The following is a 16,110-nucleotide window of genomic DNA, read 5'->3' as shown; positions in this document are numbered from 1 at the left end:
ATGAGAATCAGTGTTTAGCCCGGGCAGGGAAGGGTGGGTGTGTGCAGGGGGAACTAAATAGCACCACAAAGGCTGCTCTGCTACCTGATCGGTCTCAGTCTCCCCGCCGGGCTGGCCTCTCGGTGGTCGCCGGGGCCGCGGCAGAGCCTCGGGGCCCGGGGGATCCGGCGGGGAGGGCAGGCTGGGCTCAGGCTCGAACTACATCTCCCGACAGGGCCGACGGCAAGGCCGGCGGCGGGGTCGGGAGGGCGGGGCTGGGCGGGCTGCGCGTCACTCCCCGGCCGTCCCTGCCCGTCTCTCTGCAGAGCTGGATTCTCTTCCCGAGCGGGTGGCGCTCCTGGTGTCCCTCCGCGTTTACCCGCACCTCGGCGCTGCGCCCATGAACCTCCCGGCGGGGGTCTGATTGCGCCCAGCGCCCTGCACGGTAAGGCCAGAGCGGGGGGGCCATGACACAGCAGCGGTGGGGGGGGGGGGGGGGGCACGTCCGGCCTTTGTCTCCTTAGCAAAGAATCAAACCCCCACGCGCCAGGCTGCCGTGGGTCTGGGATGTTGTTTTACACATGGACCCGGTTTCTTATCTGGTACCGGCGACGGTGCTACCCGAGTGGCCTCGTCCTGGGTGGGATTCCCCCTCTTCGCTGACATTCTGTGCGTGGACTTGGAGCCCTCCCTTCTCCCATTATATTCCCTCTCCTGGTGAAGGTGAGCGGCGGGCAGGGCAGTAACTGCGGCGGCAAGGTCCAGGGCCGGATTTGGATACGCTCCCGGCCTCTGGAAGCTTCCTGGCAGCTTCATTAGCCCGGCCAAAGGGGAGGGGTGGCCTCTCTCTCCGGGTCCTCCGGCGAACCCCCCATGGACAAAAAGGAGAGGGAGACCAATTGGGTCCCCATCGCAATGACTATTGTTCATTGTGGTCCTTGTCGCAGCAAAGCCAGTGGAGGTTCCTGTACAGCAGCATCTGCAGACACAATGGTACTACCTGGTTTAGCCCTGAGTATCTTCACAGGGGAGACATTCCCAGTGGGAATGCTGATGTGTGGTACCGAGGTGGGAGCATCTCCCACCTCCTGGGAGGTGCTTTCCCTGTCTTTGGTGCAGGGTTGGGTTTGGGTGTAGCAAGCGAGGACACAGCAGGGACTCAATTTTGTTGTTATTTTATGGTTATCATTTTCCTGCAGAGTCATTCTGGCTGCACGTGGTCTCAGGGGCTGTGGGTGACAGTAGGGGAAAACAGATGTTGTGGCAGCGGAGCAGCCGGCAGTTGCAAGACTTTTTTGCCACAGCTGCCCCCAGCAATGCTGAATGGCTGGAGGCACATTTGCTGGTTGTCCCTGGCATCCCAATGCCTCAAAACTCAGTCCTTGGAGATTTTTTTCCATAAAATGAGACTAAGATTTATCTCCTGGGGCTGTTCCATGTGTCAGGCTCCTCTGGGAGGGGCGAGACCCCCACCAGTAAGACCCCACACTGGATGAGGTAACAATGCCATTAGATTGGAAAGGGACAGGTGCAGCATGATGTGGAGGGCTGGAGTGCCCTGGGCCTCTCTGGAGACCTGATAGCTCCTCTGAAATAGGCTGTTTCCACATGTCCATTTCTATCACTTTCACTCCTGCTTCAGTAATCCATGCTATTCTTCCTCCACCACTCAAGCAGGTATGGGATGGAGCTTGAAGTCACAGCCTTGTTAACAGAAATAAAAAAGGTGTTGTCTTGGGGTGACCTTATGATGTGTATCCCATATCACTGCCTATGCCCAGAAATTAATTATTGGCCTTTCTATGCCTCTGAACTGAGCCTGAGAGGGGGAAGAAAAAACTGAGCAAAACTTTCTCAAAGCAGTTTGAAACTTGTTCAAGGTCACATAAAGATAGCAGGTTTTTTTTCCAGCTGGGGCAGGGGGGAGCGAGGAAGCACCCGGCTTGCAGCTTTTCCAGTCAGCTTTTGGCCAGTTTTTTTCCGGCTTCTTGTTCTCCGGAGAGAGGCTGAGAGTTGAACTTTTCCTTCTCTGGAATTTCGGATTTTCTCCCTTTTCTACTGGACTGCTTGATTGCTGTAACATCAGAGCACATCGGGAGGACTTTCCACCGGGCACAGAGGGCCTGGCCTTGAGCCAAGCCCCAGCTCCGAGGTGACCAAAGGGAGGACTCGAACACTTTCCCAGGTTTTTCCTCTACAGCGAAAGATTTTACCATTTAACATTATTTTCCTTTCCCGTGTGTTTGTTAAATAAATAGTTTTATCTTCTTCACTTTCCTTCGAGGAAAATTTATTTTTTTTTCCCGAACCTGGTGGGGGGAGGGGTGGTTGTGCCTTCTCTCAGAGTATATATATTTCTAAATTTGGCCAAACCGGAACAGGTGTGAAGGAGCGGAAGATATACTGAGCTTCCAGGTTGTTTCTCTCAACCCAAAGATACCAAAATAAGGCCAGGAGATTTAATAGTCACTCCTCTCCAAAATCTAGAAAGGCTTTTTGATGGTGGACCATCCTCTGAGCATCCAGATGATGGCAGGGGAGTGCCACATGGGATGGAGAGGGAAGCATCCCACTCCCCTTGCAGCTTATGTGACCCTGACAAACAAATATTCACATTCTGTCTCCAGTGAGTGTAAAAAAACCATTTTATTGTGGTGATACATATTATGTTTCCCCATAAGGACCATAAAGGCTTTGCTGTGCCATTGATGATCCTGAGGTCCAAGAGCAAAACCTTGCACTGGATTTTATTCCCTCAAGCCTTGGGTAAAATGTGTAGGTTGTGGTTTCCCTGTTTTAGGTGTGTTATCTTTGGCAGAGAGATTGTTACCAAAAATTCGATAAAATAAAGAAACTCCTTAACATCAATATAACATTAAGAAGCAGCATTCTTTATTTGGCTGGATGCATGGGCGGTGGGGGGGGGATAGCTCCTCCCAAAGCCTTGTGTACTTGAGTACAGGGAAGTTTCTCTTTATATACTGTATTCTACATACATATTCGTTGATTGTCTCAGACTAAACATACATATGATAATCATTTCCCCAAAATCATTAACGCATTTCCCCTCCCCTTTATGCATGCATTCTTCTGTCCTGGGAGTCTCTCTGGTGGTCCCTAGTGGTCATAGACCCCAATGTTCCAGTCGACCTGGCTGAGTTGGCAGGGCACTGAGACTGGTGAACTTCCAGTTGTCCTTCTTACACAATGGGCATTGTGCAATTCCATAGGTCAGTGGTTTTGGTAGAACGAGCATTATGTTAGCTCACCAGGTGTAGACAATTTATCGTCTGGCAACAAGATGAGTGGTGTCTGAGGAAGTTCAGGCTGTGCTTGTATGTGATGCTCTTTCCTTCTGAGCTCTATCTGAGCCCTTCTTGCAATGCAGATACTGTACCAGAGGGCTCTGTGAATTTGAGGTGTTGTGATTAGTGTCTTGTGGAACTTGTACAGCTCTTAGGAAGCATTTTAAAAAATAAATTATAAGATCTCAGGTTGCTTTTAAAGGAAAGTAGAGGAGCAGTGGTTAGATGCTGAAGGTGAAAGTGATGTGGGGAAGCAACTTGTCTCAGGTGAGCTGGAGGGTAAAGTCTAGCACCCAGGAGCTCCCCTGCTGATGGGAGACTGGAGAAACTGTGGAGATGAATTAAACATCAGCTCTGCATTTGCAATGGGATTTGGGAGAGGAGTGAGCTTCCTGAGGGGCTTGGCTGGTTTTGACACCTTCATTTCCATAGCTGAGTCAACCTCATCCACAAATGGGATGGGAGAGGTCCATGCAGGGTACCTGAGAGGTGTGAAAAATAATGTGCAAAGCATGAAAACATACTTGATACTTGTTAGCCTTTGATCCAAACTGTGGAAGGGAAGGTGACAAGGTGCTGAGCTTTATCTTTAGATGTCTCTCCTTCAGCACTTGATCTTGAATGAGAAAAATACTTTTTTGCTCTCTCAGCAGCCTCACTTTGGGATTAAGTGCTCCATTGAGTTCACTCTACCAGGATCTCCTGGTGAAGGCAAATTTTGCTATGCTGACTCTCCCATTTCATTTTGGGTCTCTCTCCTGTTTCCTGTTTTCATCCTTGCTGCTGCTTGGTCTTTTTCCAGCAGGAGTGGTATGAAATTGTGGTAGTTATTGCTGGTTGAGTTTTTGTCTGCTGATCTCTGCAGAGCAGCAAGAAAACCCTCCTGGACCTTATTTAATTTCATGTTCTTGCCGCTCAAGTGAGTCTTTGGGGTCTTGTGTATTTGTAAGGAGCTATAGCTAAAAATATAGCAAGACCCTATGGTTTCTAAGGAAGCTGGGGGCAGCAGATGAGTGTCTTGGTTTAGAGACAAGTTTAGGAGAAAAACACTCTGGAATGAGTATTTCCTCTAAAAAAAGGGTTCCAACAATCCCTTTCTGCCAATAAGAGGTGAATACTAGTGGATGAAAGTGAAAAAAACCCAACCGTTTATTGACAAATAGAGTGCCCACATGGCACAGGAAAAAAAAATGGCGCCAGTTCCTGTCTCAAGGAAAAAAACCAAACAAAAGGTTCATGCAGCAGCTTGGGCAAACAGATGGGAACCTGGTGAATCTCTGGTGTTGGTCCTCTCTTCACAGCAGATGAAGCAGGTGGATTTGGTGTCCTTTTCTCTCAGCGGCTCGGCTTTTCCGAGGTCTGGGGCTGAAAGGGAGTGGCCCCTCGCCTTCCCACCGGTCCCTGGCTGATTCTTCTCCTGTCGATTGTTCTCTCTGATCTTGGACCAAAACCAAACTGTCCAATTCAAGAAAGAAGCCGTCGAAGGATTGCTGTCACAGTCTCCAAGGCCAGGGAAAGGAAAAAAACCACTTCTTGCCTAAGCTAACAAACCCCCAAGCTAACTAAGCAAAAAAACCCACAGTCCGCACGGGCACCATGGATGCTTGGGGAGTGAGGGTTTGAAAAAAGCCTGTCAAAAAGCCCCAAGGTCCCCCCCCTCCCCCTGGACCCACCTTAAAGCTACAGCAACCATTTCTGGGTGTAGAGCAGATGATCAGGGAATAGAATCATCATAAAATCACCCCAAGACAAGAGCTATTTTGGGAGCTCTTTGGGGCACATTTAGCATATTGCCTGACTATTTCAATGGAGCAATTAAATACTGTTAATTATTTCACTGTTTTTATGTTTGGCAGAAGTATTAAGACATTTAGATTACTCATGCCATTGTTAAGTTTCAAAGTTAACAGTATGGTGCTCTGTTTGGGGTAACTCATAGTCTTCATCAGGTTAGGAAAAGGACACCTCTTCCTATCTTGAAAATCTGGAAGCATTGATGCTTCTGGATGAGCCTTGGGATGTTCTTCTGAAACTTCTTGGAGAAGGTACAGTTCTGCTACCTGAGTATAATTAGCGCATTACTGGGTCATCCAAAATAAAGGACTACTGTAGCTAACCAATAATTTTCTGTTTGTTTGAGGCCCTGGCTATTTTATATTTATTTATTTATATATATGTGTGTATGCGCATATATATATATTCATTTACCACATAGATGCCTTGCTAGTGATCCTAAGAAAAATATATTTCTTGCTCGGTTCAGGCTGAAATGGGAATGACATTGGATGTTCTCAAAACTTTTGTGCATTTAACCATCAACTTTCCTGCTGAAAAGAGAGGTTTTGTTTCTTCCACATCTACTTTGGGCTGTGCCACGGTTGGGCTTCTGCAATGTAGAGGTACTTCAACAGTGGCCAGGAATGGGGATGGTGTCTCTATCGTGGGTGGATTGCGAAAAAATTTGTTATGGAAATAATGGATTTGAGATCTTTGCTGTTTTGAGTTAGTTTTGGAGACTACTTTGAGGCAGTTGATGGACCTCTGAGGCTTTAGGGACCACAGCTTGACTAGGAGTGGTCTTGTGCTTATTTCAGAAAAGTCACTACTCCCATCTCCTCTTCTATAGAGACAATCCTTGGCCTCCTCTGTCCTCCAGGCATGTAACAGTTGTGGTACATGAGAAGAAAAACCTGGTTTCTTAGGTGGTAGGAGAAACTGTGGTGACAACTTAAACTTCTGCCTCTGATATCTCTGCAGGACCAAATCCTGCCACACACCTGTTGGCTAGGAGCCTGCCACAGGAGTATTTCATAATGTACAGCCATTTATTAAGAGCATCTCCTCTGTGGCCACCAGCACTGGCTCAGCTTCATCTTCTTCCCTAGCATGGTTGTGTCCATCATGCTGCTGGGTGGTGGTGGAAGTCATCTGCATCTCTCAAGTGGCAAGATGGAAAGGGTTATGGATGAGATGACATGTCCATGATGGGAATGTCCCTGAGATGGGGAGCAGAGCCGGGCAGCTGTGTGGTGTGCCTCATCCCTTGGTGTCATGTCATGCCTGGGTGATCTGAGGATGCATGTGGGCTTCCACAAGCTTCTCATTTCTCACCAGCAATTTTAATTTGCCTTAATGCAAAAGAAAACAACCCAACCAACCTTCCCCCTCCCTCTGGAGCTGTCCTGGCTCACTGGGACTTGTTTGTACAGCCTGTGCTGACCTGGGAAGGCTTCATCACCACTGGAGCCTGCCCCATGCTGGAACAGAAACTACAGGGAGACACATAGCTCCCACCAGCTTCCCCAGCCACCTGTGATGGGGAACCATTGACGGGGTTCATAATTAATTCTGAAAAATGCTTTTGAACTCATAAAATCCTGGAGGAGCTGTGTTGCTTGGCTTGTGTTCTCTGGGACCTTGGGAGAAGCTTGGGAGAAGCTTGGGAGAAGTTGGTGTTCACAACCAAGCTGTCGCCATCCCTCTGCTGCCGGTTGTGTTGGGTGATAGCTGGCATGGGAGGTGAGTAGTTGGGTTGGCATGGGAAGGGTGACTTGAGAGACTGCAACATAGCAGTGTAGCATGCTGCAACAGTTCAGGTCTCTGCCATCAGGTGTGCTGTGCCATGTGTCAGGGAGGGCACCCAGTCCATCCCCAAGCTAGCACTGAGGTCTTCTGCAAATAAGTATGTACAATCTCAAGTATTTTGCATAGTTTGATTAAGTCTCACAAGTCTGTCTTTGCTTTCGAGCTAGAACAGAATTGCATTGCAGATAATTCAGGGGTCTTGGCCATCCCAAGCATTTAGCATCTCCTTTGTGAAGCCAAAGCTTTGCCAACTGGCCCGGAGCTGGTCACAGATGACATAACCTTGGGTGAGATCGAGGCTGGGGCAGCTGCTTTGCACAGCTGGGCTCCCCTGTGTCTGTGACTGCGAGCTGCTCCTTCTGTTACATGGTCCATGAAGGCACTGTTTTAGGGCCACCATCTTCTGCAGAGGACTATGAAGGGTGTTCATGTCTGTGAAAACACATCTTAGTGTTTGCTAATGGGAGATCTTGCATGAATAATCCTGGGGTGTATTTTAAAGGATTTTTTTGTTCTGCAGAGAAGTGTGCGCTCCAAGTGGGACTATGGTATAGTCTAGGTCCTACCAAGCCAGTCCAAAGCAATAGTCTGCAAATGCTGATTTGCTTTTGGGTGCTGGCATCTCCCTGCACCACCCACCCAGCCAGAAGCAAACCCACCCCCTGGACTGGAGGGCTCCTGGGTGACGTGTCCAACTGCAATGAAGCCAGAGGGGATTTTAATAATGTGTTGTCAAAAATACCATGTTGGATGCCTGGGCAAGAGAGGAAAAGAAAGCAGGAAGGATTATGGTTGTGCTGTAGTTGTCAGCTGGAGTTTAATAATAGAGAAATGTTCTATGTTTAGGGTGGTCTTTGCTTTGCATGGTGGGAGGAGACAGGGGAGGATGCCTGCACCCACAGGAGCTGTATTCCCTTAAATCAGGGCATATTCCCAGCTGGGCAAATGCCTTGGAGGCATCTTTGATTACATTTTTCTCTAGCTCAGGAAGCCAGGCTGGTGATTCTAAAACTTGCAGCAATAATTTTTAGAGCTGGAGGTTTTATAGCAGGACATGAAGGCTGGGAGTGCTTTTGGAAATTATTTCTTTATTTTTCTTGCCACATGCATATTTCATTATTGCAAGTGACTTGGAGTTTTCAGTGTCCATGGGGTCTCACCGTGATGGCTACAGATGCCTGTAAAGAAAGAAGAGGCCATGGATGTGGATGAAGAGCTGCAAGGGACCAGCCGTGATGAGGTGATGGATAGCCTTCTCCAACAGTTTTTTCCATTTCTTTTGAGACCAGCAGATTCTTGCATCCTTATGGCAGCTCTGCAATGAAATGCACACTTCTGGAAAGCTCTTCTGGTGAACAGCAGGTTTTCCATCCCTTTCTGCATCCCTGCTCTGTCCATTCCCGTGCTGGCCTGGTGCAGGTAGAGGAGTGTTTTTTCTTGCCTTTGCAGATGCTCAGAGCAGCATCAGTGGTGGGCAGGACGTTATAACCCTGTGGAGTGCTTAGTTGTCGGCAGAACTGCAACATCCCTCCCTGCCAGGATGCTTTTAATGCAAAGATTCACCCCAGGATGCTGGTCTCTCTCCCTCCCTTCTGAGTTTCAGAGCACACATCATCTTTCTCAGAATTTGCTCTGAAAAAGGATATTTGCACATTGGTTTTTTAATATATATTTTCATTACATTGGGTGAAAAATTAATTTACTGTTTCTGTGCTTGCTTTTTTTTTTAAATTAACAGAAATGAAGCTTATGTAACTCAGACTGGCTGTCACTTGCTATTCCTCTGGAAGCTTTTTTAACCCAGGGACTAATTTCAGCCAAATTTGACAGAGGAGTGCAGGTCTCAAAGATAAGAAATTGCAGGCTGTAAGAAAGAGGGTGGAAAAATGAAATGCAGATTTCTTCTTGCCTCCAAGGAGAGTCTGAAGCAATTGTGAGCTTAAATATTATCTGTCTGGGTGCGAGCAGACTAGTTAACTCAGAAGTACCTTTAGTAAATCACTGCATTTTCTTTAAGGAAATAACCTAAATTGTCTTGAACATGGGGAAGAGGAGCTGGCTCTAGGGATGCTGCCAGGGAGGGTGTGATGAGATGCTGCTAGATGACTTTTAAAGGTCCCTTCCAACCCAAACTATTCTATGCTGCCATGCTGTTGTCCCAGGACTTTGTGCTTGTGCATGACCACCAAGCTTGCAGTGAAAAGCTAGTGGTTGATTTCTCCCCAGTCTCCTGCCTGTACTGGTATCCTGCAGTTCAAAAGGCTTTTCCAGCCTTGAGCTTAGCCTCACTGCATACCTGCTGGGGTGGATAATCAGGTATTATATTGTTACTGCTCTTAATAATGCTCACATAGAGCATTTGCACCCTGACGACTGGATAAAATCTGTCCTCAAAAGCTTGGCCAGGCTGTTCCCAGGCTTGCTGCAGTTTCCTGTTGAGACCAAGGTCTTGACTGATTGCATTGCCTGGAGATGAGGCAGCAGTGCAGTGGCTTTTCAGCATCATCCATGGTCCATGAACTTGTCTTGAAGCTGGAGCTGCTGTTAGAAGTGATTGGTGAACCTCCGGTTCCCAAAGGAGCTGGGGATGATGCTCTGCCCCTCTCTGCTCCTGACAGCCTTTCCCATTACAGCTGCTGCACAAGGCTGCCTTTTCTATCCCTTCCCCTTCTACTGTCACTATATGCACTTTCATTTTTCATTTTTTTTTAAACTGTGGATTCTTTTCCTTTTTTGTCAGCTTCGAGAATGATTTTCCTTATGCTCTTCTGTATTTAGGGCTGTGGGTGGAAAGTGACAGCCTTTCCCATGCTCTGGTTTTCATAGTCATCCCTTGCTAGCTTAGCTAAGGTTTTCCTTGAGCACGTCCTGTTACACTTGCTTCATTCAGCAGAATTGTGTCTTCCTCCTCACTGCACATTTCAGTAGGGAAGGGCATGGTGGGGGAGAATGAGCTATCAGCATGAGTTTTCCCTGTGCCAGGAGGATAGCAATGCAGCGAGAAGGACACTGCTAGACCTGTGGCAGCTCCAGGTCTGCTCTGCTCCTCATCCATGAATACAGACATCTGTGGAGAGGCGAGTCCAGTCAAATGAAACTTTGAGGGTTGAATCCGTTGAATTGGATCCATCCAGTTGTGCCGGTTTGGACAAATTTGGAAGAAAATATCCTCTAATAGAAGACAGGTTACAACCACCCCTCTCCCACCAGGTTCGGGAAAAAAGAAATTTTCCTCGGAGGAAAGTGAAAGAGATAAAAACTATTTATTTAACAAACACACAGGAAAAGGATAATAATGCTAAATAATAAAACCTCTCGCTGTGGAGAGAAACCTGGAAAGATTTCAGAGTCCTTCTGTAGGTGTGGTCTCTCTCCTCCTCCTCGGAGCTGGGTCGTGGACCCACCTCTGGGGCCTCAGTGTAAAATTCTCCCGATGTGTTCTGATGTTGAAACAGTCCAGAAGAGAAGAAGGGAAAAACTGAAGTCCCAGGAAAACAAAGTTCAACTCTGTCTCTCTCTGGAGAAAAAAGAGCTGAAAGCTGGCTGAAAAGCAAGAAGGGTGCTTCCTCCGCTCTACCACAGCAGAAGAACTCAGAGGAGTGTGTATCTGTGTCCTTGAAACAACTGCTTTGAAAAGTTTGCTCAGTTTTTTTTTTCCTTTCCCCCCTCTCAGGCTCAGTTTAAAGGAACAGAAAGGCACAAAATTAATTTCTGGGCATAGAGCAGAGATAGGGGATATGCATCATAAAGTCACTCCAAGACACCAGTTTAGCCAGATGTTTCTGAAGAAGGCTTGGTTGGCTTGCAAGAGGCAGATTTCACCCCAGAAAACTAAGCCTATTGTTTCTTGTAATAGCCATGTCAGATCACATTTCTTCTCCTTCCTTGAGTCCCTTGGTCCTTGACCTGGGCCAGCCCATTGCAGCAGGTGGAGCATGGGTGCCTGGGGACATCATGTCTTTTCTGTCCAGTTCTGGCTGTTGCGAGACAATGCAAGCATTACAGTCAAGTTTTATTGGAAATGCTTTAAACTTGAGTCATGATAAGGTGGTGGCTGATGTTGTGAAAGCTTGTAATTGAGGAGTTGTAGAAATTTAGCAGCCAAGGTGAATATTTGCATGAAGAAATAAAGTGTGCTGGGAAGTCTGAAGTTCACCAAGAAAAGCTTAAGTAACCCAACTTGGGTTTGGCTTGCTCATATTCATCTTTTTTTTTCTTTTAAGAAATCCAACCAAATCATGAACCTGTCAGAGGCTGTTAGTTAACCAGTGTGGTGGTTGTAGAACATCCAGTGATGTGACTCTTGGATCCTTCTATCTGGATGTGAAGAGGTAGAGCTGTTGGTGATTTGTCCCCATCCCTTAATGCTTCTGACCTTTTCCACACGTCTACAAGTGTTACACTGAGCTTGATGAGAAGTGTAAGCCAATAAAGCCTTCATCTCCTTCTCTTCATAGGCTAATAAGCATAAGAATATAATTTTCCACTTATTTTGGTAATTCTGTCTGTTTATCCACTTGATTACAGTAGACACATCCATCATGTGCTTCCAGCGTATCTCTTCTCATGTCTCTTCCACATCATCCAGTGACATGAATGAAAAACTGTAGCCTTGTTCTTGCAGCACCTACACTCAGCTCAGGCCATGTTAGCTCTCTTGTGAGCATCTCTGTCTATTGATTAAAGCATTAGGAGGAATGTCATCTTGGAAGCAATGGGTTTGATTAGCCAATTATTGTAACAAAAAAGCAGTGAACTTTGATTAAAAGTACATGAGAAACTGTAGCCACTGGTTTTTAATGTGCTGGAGGGAGGTTGAAGCACATAACCAAATGAGAGCATTGATTGGGAAGCTAAGGAGAGGAGTTTGCAGGCTGAACGTTATTACCGCAGGCCTAGGCCCTAGGGTATATCACCGTGTCCTGCAGCCATAGGGAGGAGGAGGAGAGAAGATCCAGCAGGCAGGAATTGTGCAGCAAGATTGGTTTATTTAATTATTTTACAAACTCTTTAATAGACTTTTTTCTTCATAGTCTAATTGGACAAAGGATCAGCCATCCCTTGGAGGTGATTGGCTAAAATCCTAAAACATCCATTGTCAAAATATTTTTCTACTATACCATAAACAAAACTTTTCAAGGTTGCAGGTGGTTTGGTTGTTTACATAACTGCTACCTCTTCTGTGAGAGAGAAAAGTCTCTCACGGACTTAGAAAATAGCAAGAAAATCCTTGCTAGCAGCATTTTTGTATCTACAGAACGTGAACATCATGCATGAGGTCTTGTACTAGTTTGAAAACAAACCAGTGGGAGGCACCAAGTCAGAATAACAATTTAATAGGGAAATTAAAAAAAAAAGGCAGAAAACACTGGTTCAAACTGACAGAGTTAGTCAGGGTGGTGGTAGCAGTCTGATAAGATGGTGGCTGCAGTCCTCCTGAAGTGGTGGATGTGGTTCTGTCGAAGCGGTGATCCTGTAGAAGGGTCTTCTCTTCCTCAGAAGGTCCAGTGGTGGCTATGTAGCTCCTGTCCTCTGGGAATCCAGTGGAAAGGGTGTCTGTGGTGTTCAGAATCTCAGATTATATCCAGGATGGAATGCTTGGTTCCTCCCTCTGGGTGGAGCATCTCACAATGGGATGATGAGTCATGAGGCAAGGCATTGATGGGTTCATTAACAGAAAGATAGTCCGGAGGGAGGAGGCAAGGAAACACTGCCCCACCTGGTTTCAACAGCTAATGAGGATGGTAATAGAATACACTGCAACCCAGGACAGGTCTTCTGCAGGACCTAGGAGTATGCAAAAATGTTTGTGTGTATCTAAGGGGGACTGCCATTTTTTTGCTAGTGAACCGTAGTGACTGCAGGAACTTCATGGTTTCATGAAGCATGTAGAGGTACAGTTGAGTCTGTAGGATGCTCTTCTGGTGTGAAGATTGGGTTTAACTTGGATCAATGTCTTGGTTTAAGACAATTTATGGGGCGTAGATTCCAAAATAAGTTACCTCCCCTTAGTTTTCTGTTGGGGTCCCTTCCCCCTGCCATGGAGCCCTGGGAGAGGGGCCCTGGGGGGGAGACACGGGGTTTCCCTGCCCCTGGTCAGCTTCATTCCCCATTGGTTGGTTTGGGTTCCCTGATAACGCCAAGGACCCGCGGGTCCCGTGACAGCGGAGTTCCTGAGCTGAGCCCCGGCCATGCGGCTGGAGAAATAAACATCTCTGAAACATCTACCACGAATCTGTCCATATATACTTTGCTTTCCACGGGACTCCTGGTTTGAAATATACTTGTTGCAGTAATCCCCGCTGCGACAGTTTTCAAGAGACAAATGCAAGAAGATACAAATGAAAAAATAACAGTTTACTAAAAAAGAAACAGCAATAACCACTAGATACAAAGGTGCTGAGTCACGTGGCCCTCCAGGGTCAAAGAAAACAAGATGGCGGCCACTGGGGAAGTCCACGTAGCCCAGAAGACAAAGAAAAGATGGGGGAGAAGTCCCTTCTCTGGACCACCTGGCCGAGAGAGAGAACAAAGGAAAAACAACATGGCAGCCGAGTCTCCACGATTCCAGAAGTCCCTTCCCCTCAAAACAAAAACAAAACCTGGAAAAACTTTTTTTTGTTCAGGAGTCAATGCTGCCAAAATGCTGGAAGAAACTTCCCGGCAGTTGCAGGGCTGACCTCCTCAGTGGCTGTAACTCATGGAGCGGGCCATCTCCCTCCCAGCACTGCGTGGCTGGACTGGGGCCAGCGGTGATCTGCTGGCAGCAGCTGGAAACTCGTGGAGTGGTATAACACCCCGGACACTTAAATGTAAGGGGGTAAACCAAGGTTCCTTTGCTCTGGGTAGGCACAAGGGAGAGATACTGACCAGATATTCTCAAGAGGTAAAAATGACACAAAAGTTTACTGGCAAAATATAGAAAATCAGGGAACTTTGGCAAAAGATTTAGTACAACATAAAACATTTATCACGACATAGCCCATTCAACTTAACAACCTTTAAACCCATTTGATGTTACATTCTATGAGAAGAGATTTAGAAGCCCCTGGGATATCACTGTTGGGTTTCTCAGCTCCTCAGGAAAGTTACCACTTTCTTTCTAGCAAGGCAGCAGCACACACGTGCCTGTGTGCACTGAGGTTTATCGCCAACTGACCTAATTATTATAATCTCACTCTTCCCTAGATAGTGCAGGTTTCCTTGGCTGTCAGGAGGCTTCCCAGGTTTCTCCAAGCTGCTGTTTTGATCTCTCATCTGTCTTAATAATATTATTTGTTCATTCAGGCTAGGTAAAGCCAGAGAATAAGGCTTGTAGCCAGATAGTGTAGTACTTGTGAACTGCCTTTCCTGCTCTGATGGACATCTTACTGGGTTTGGTGGTGTAGTGGTTTAGTTCACATCTATTTTCCTCTGTGAGATTTTGGAGAAAAGCAAAGCAGGCTCAAAACTTTAAAGAATATAAAGAAAGCTTTATTAACAGAACTAAAAGAAGAATAATAAGAGTCAGAATAAACCTTCAGAACACTTCTCCTCCCCCCACTTCTTTTTTTTCCCACTGACAACATAAAAAGACAACACTTGGGATTTTCAGTCAGTTTACCACCTCTATAATAATCTTCCTTCAGTTCACTTAGGGAGAGGAGTCTCTCTTGCCATGCCATGGGGACTTCCCCACAAGAAACATTTCTCTCGTGGCTTCAATGTCACAGTGAATCATGCTGCCTGGGAATGAAATTCTGCTCGTGATGTGAAAGTCCCTTCCCTCGACTTACAACTTTCCCCACAACTGTTTTCGAGGGTTCAAGCTTTAGCTAATGCGGTACTATTTTAAGGATGAGCTGTTCAGAAGCAAAGGTTTTCTTCATCTATCTCTGGGATCATCTTAATTTCTGGGAACAGAGGTCTTCTTCTCTTTCCCTGGGGGCAAGGGTCTTCATTACTGTCATCTTTCTCTGTTCAAGCTTCTCATTAGATCACAGCTGCTTCAACATTTGCTTGTTTCAGCACAGGTTCCTTTGTTTATGGTTTCGGTTTGAACGTTCCATCCCCCATGCTTTTCATGAATTACAAGGGGTATTCTGATGTATCATAGTCCATCACCACAGCCTTACAAAAGGATTTCAGCTCCTAAGTTTGAAGCATCTCCTCTTTCTCCTCTCTCTGGGCTTCGGCTCTTCCTTCCTCACTGACTTTGGTGTCTCTATGGTGTTTTCTTCACATGCCTTCACCTTTCGTTTTCCTCTGACTTGGGAGAGGATTGCTGTCTGCAGGTTTCATCTGTTCTGGGGAATCTTACAGTGCTGAAAGAGTTAATTTCACCCGGGCCTTGCATCAGGAATTCGCCTCTCGCTGCTGCTCACTTGATCTCTGCCGGGCGGGCGGCCTCAGATGAATTTTGGCCGGCGGTCCCGGCCTCAGCTGGGGAGGTTTTCCGGCCGCGCGGCTGCCCACGGCTCCGAGGTGGCCCCGCACAACCGTGCTGGGGGCCGACCCGGCCGGGCCGCGATGGAGCAGGGCCAGCCCAGCCCCGCCGGGCTGCGCAGGCCCTCTAGTTCCCTTTCCAGAAGCTGGAAGCAAGAGAGACTTTCCCGGGGTTTGTTCGTTCTTAAATGTGGTTCACAGAGGCGTGTCCAGCTTTCTTAAGTGCCTTAACAGAGTTGTCAATATTCAAACTAGCCAGCTGATTGGTTTTGTCGGGTCTGGAGGAAGCTGTCAGCATCCCCTTGCAAAAGAATCACTTCCGTGGCTGATGGATTTCTCCTTAACTAAAAACCAAGCTATGCTAAACCACGACAGGTGGTCTCAGCCTGCCAAACCTTCCAGGCAGCCCCCTGCGTGCCTTTCCTTACAGCTCTGCTCTTCACTGTGACTCCGTCCTCTTTCCCCTGCCCCGATTGTACACATGCATCCTCTTTACTGTGGAAATAATCTGGCTGCTGAAGTTAATGGGTGATGTCACGGGGTCGGTTTGTAACCGGGCAGAAACACCAATTTAGTGTAGTGGTTTGGCCCAAAAAACTCATTACTGCTTATCTTCTGTGAGATAAGAATTAGGAGAAACGCAAAGCAGGCACTAAACTTGAAAGAATATAAAGAAGTTTATTAACAGACCTAAAAGGAAAAAAAATTATACCATACCTTCAGAACTCTCCTCCTCCCCCCACCTTCCTCCCTTCTCCCACTGACAATGTAAAAAGACAACCCTTAAGATGTTCAGGCTGTTTACCACTTCCATAAT

The 16,110-nt window shown here is 46.9% G+C and overlaps 1 protein-coding gene across 1 annotated transcript in view; it reads left to right on the top strand.

Moving 5' to 3' along the window:
• Nucleotides 1-314: 314 nt before the first annotated feature.
• Nucleotides 315-16,110, top strand: part of LOC309584573 (CBP80/20-dependent translation initiation factor-like) — a gene marked incomplete at its 3' end in the record, with an annotated part of 567,823 nt that continues 552,027 nt past the window's right edge. Inside the window, exon 1 of the mRNA XM_082300660.1 lies at nucleotides 315-424. The remainder of the gene's footprint in view (nucleotides 425-16,110) is intronic.

This window comes from Coloeus monedula, assembly GCF_965178545.1.
Source record: "Coloeus monedula genome assembly, chromosome: W".
Lineage (NCBI taxonomy): Eukaryota > Metazoa > Chordata > Aves > Passeriformes > Corvidae > Coloeus > Coloeus monedula.
Note: the sequence above shows the minus strand (reverse complement) of the source record. Positions and strands in the feature narration are given on the sequence as shown.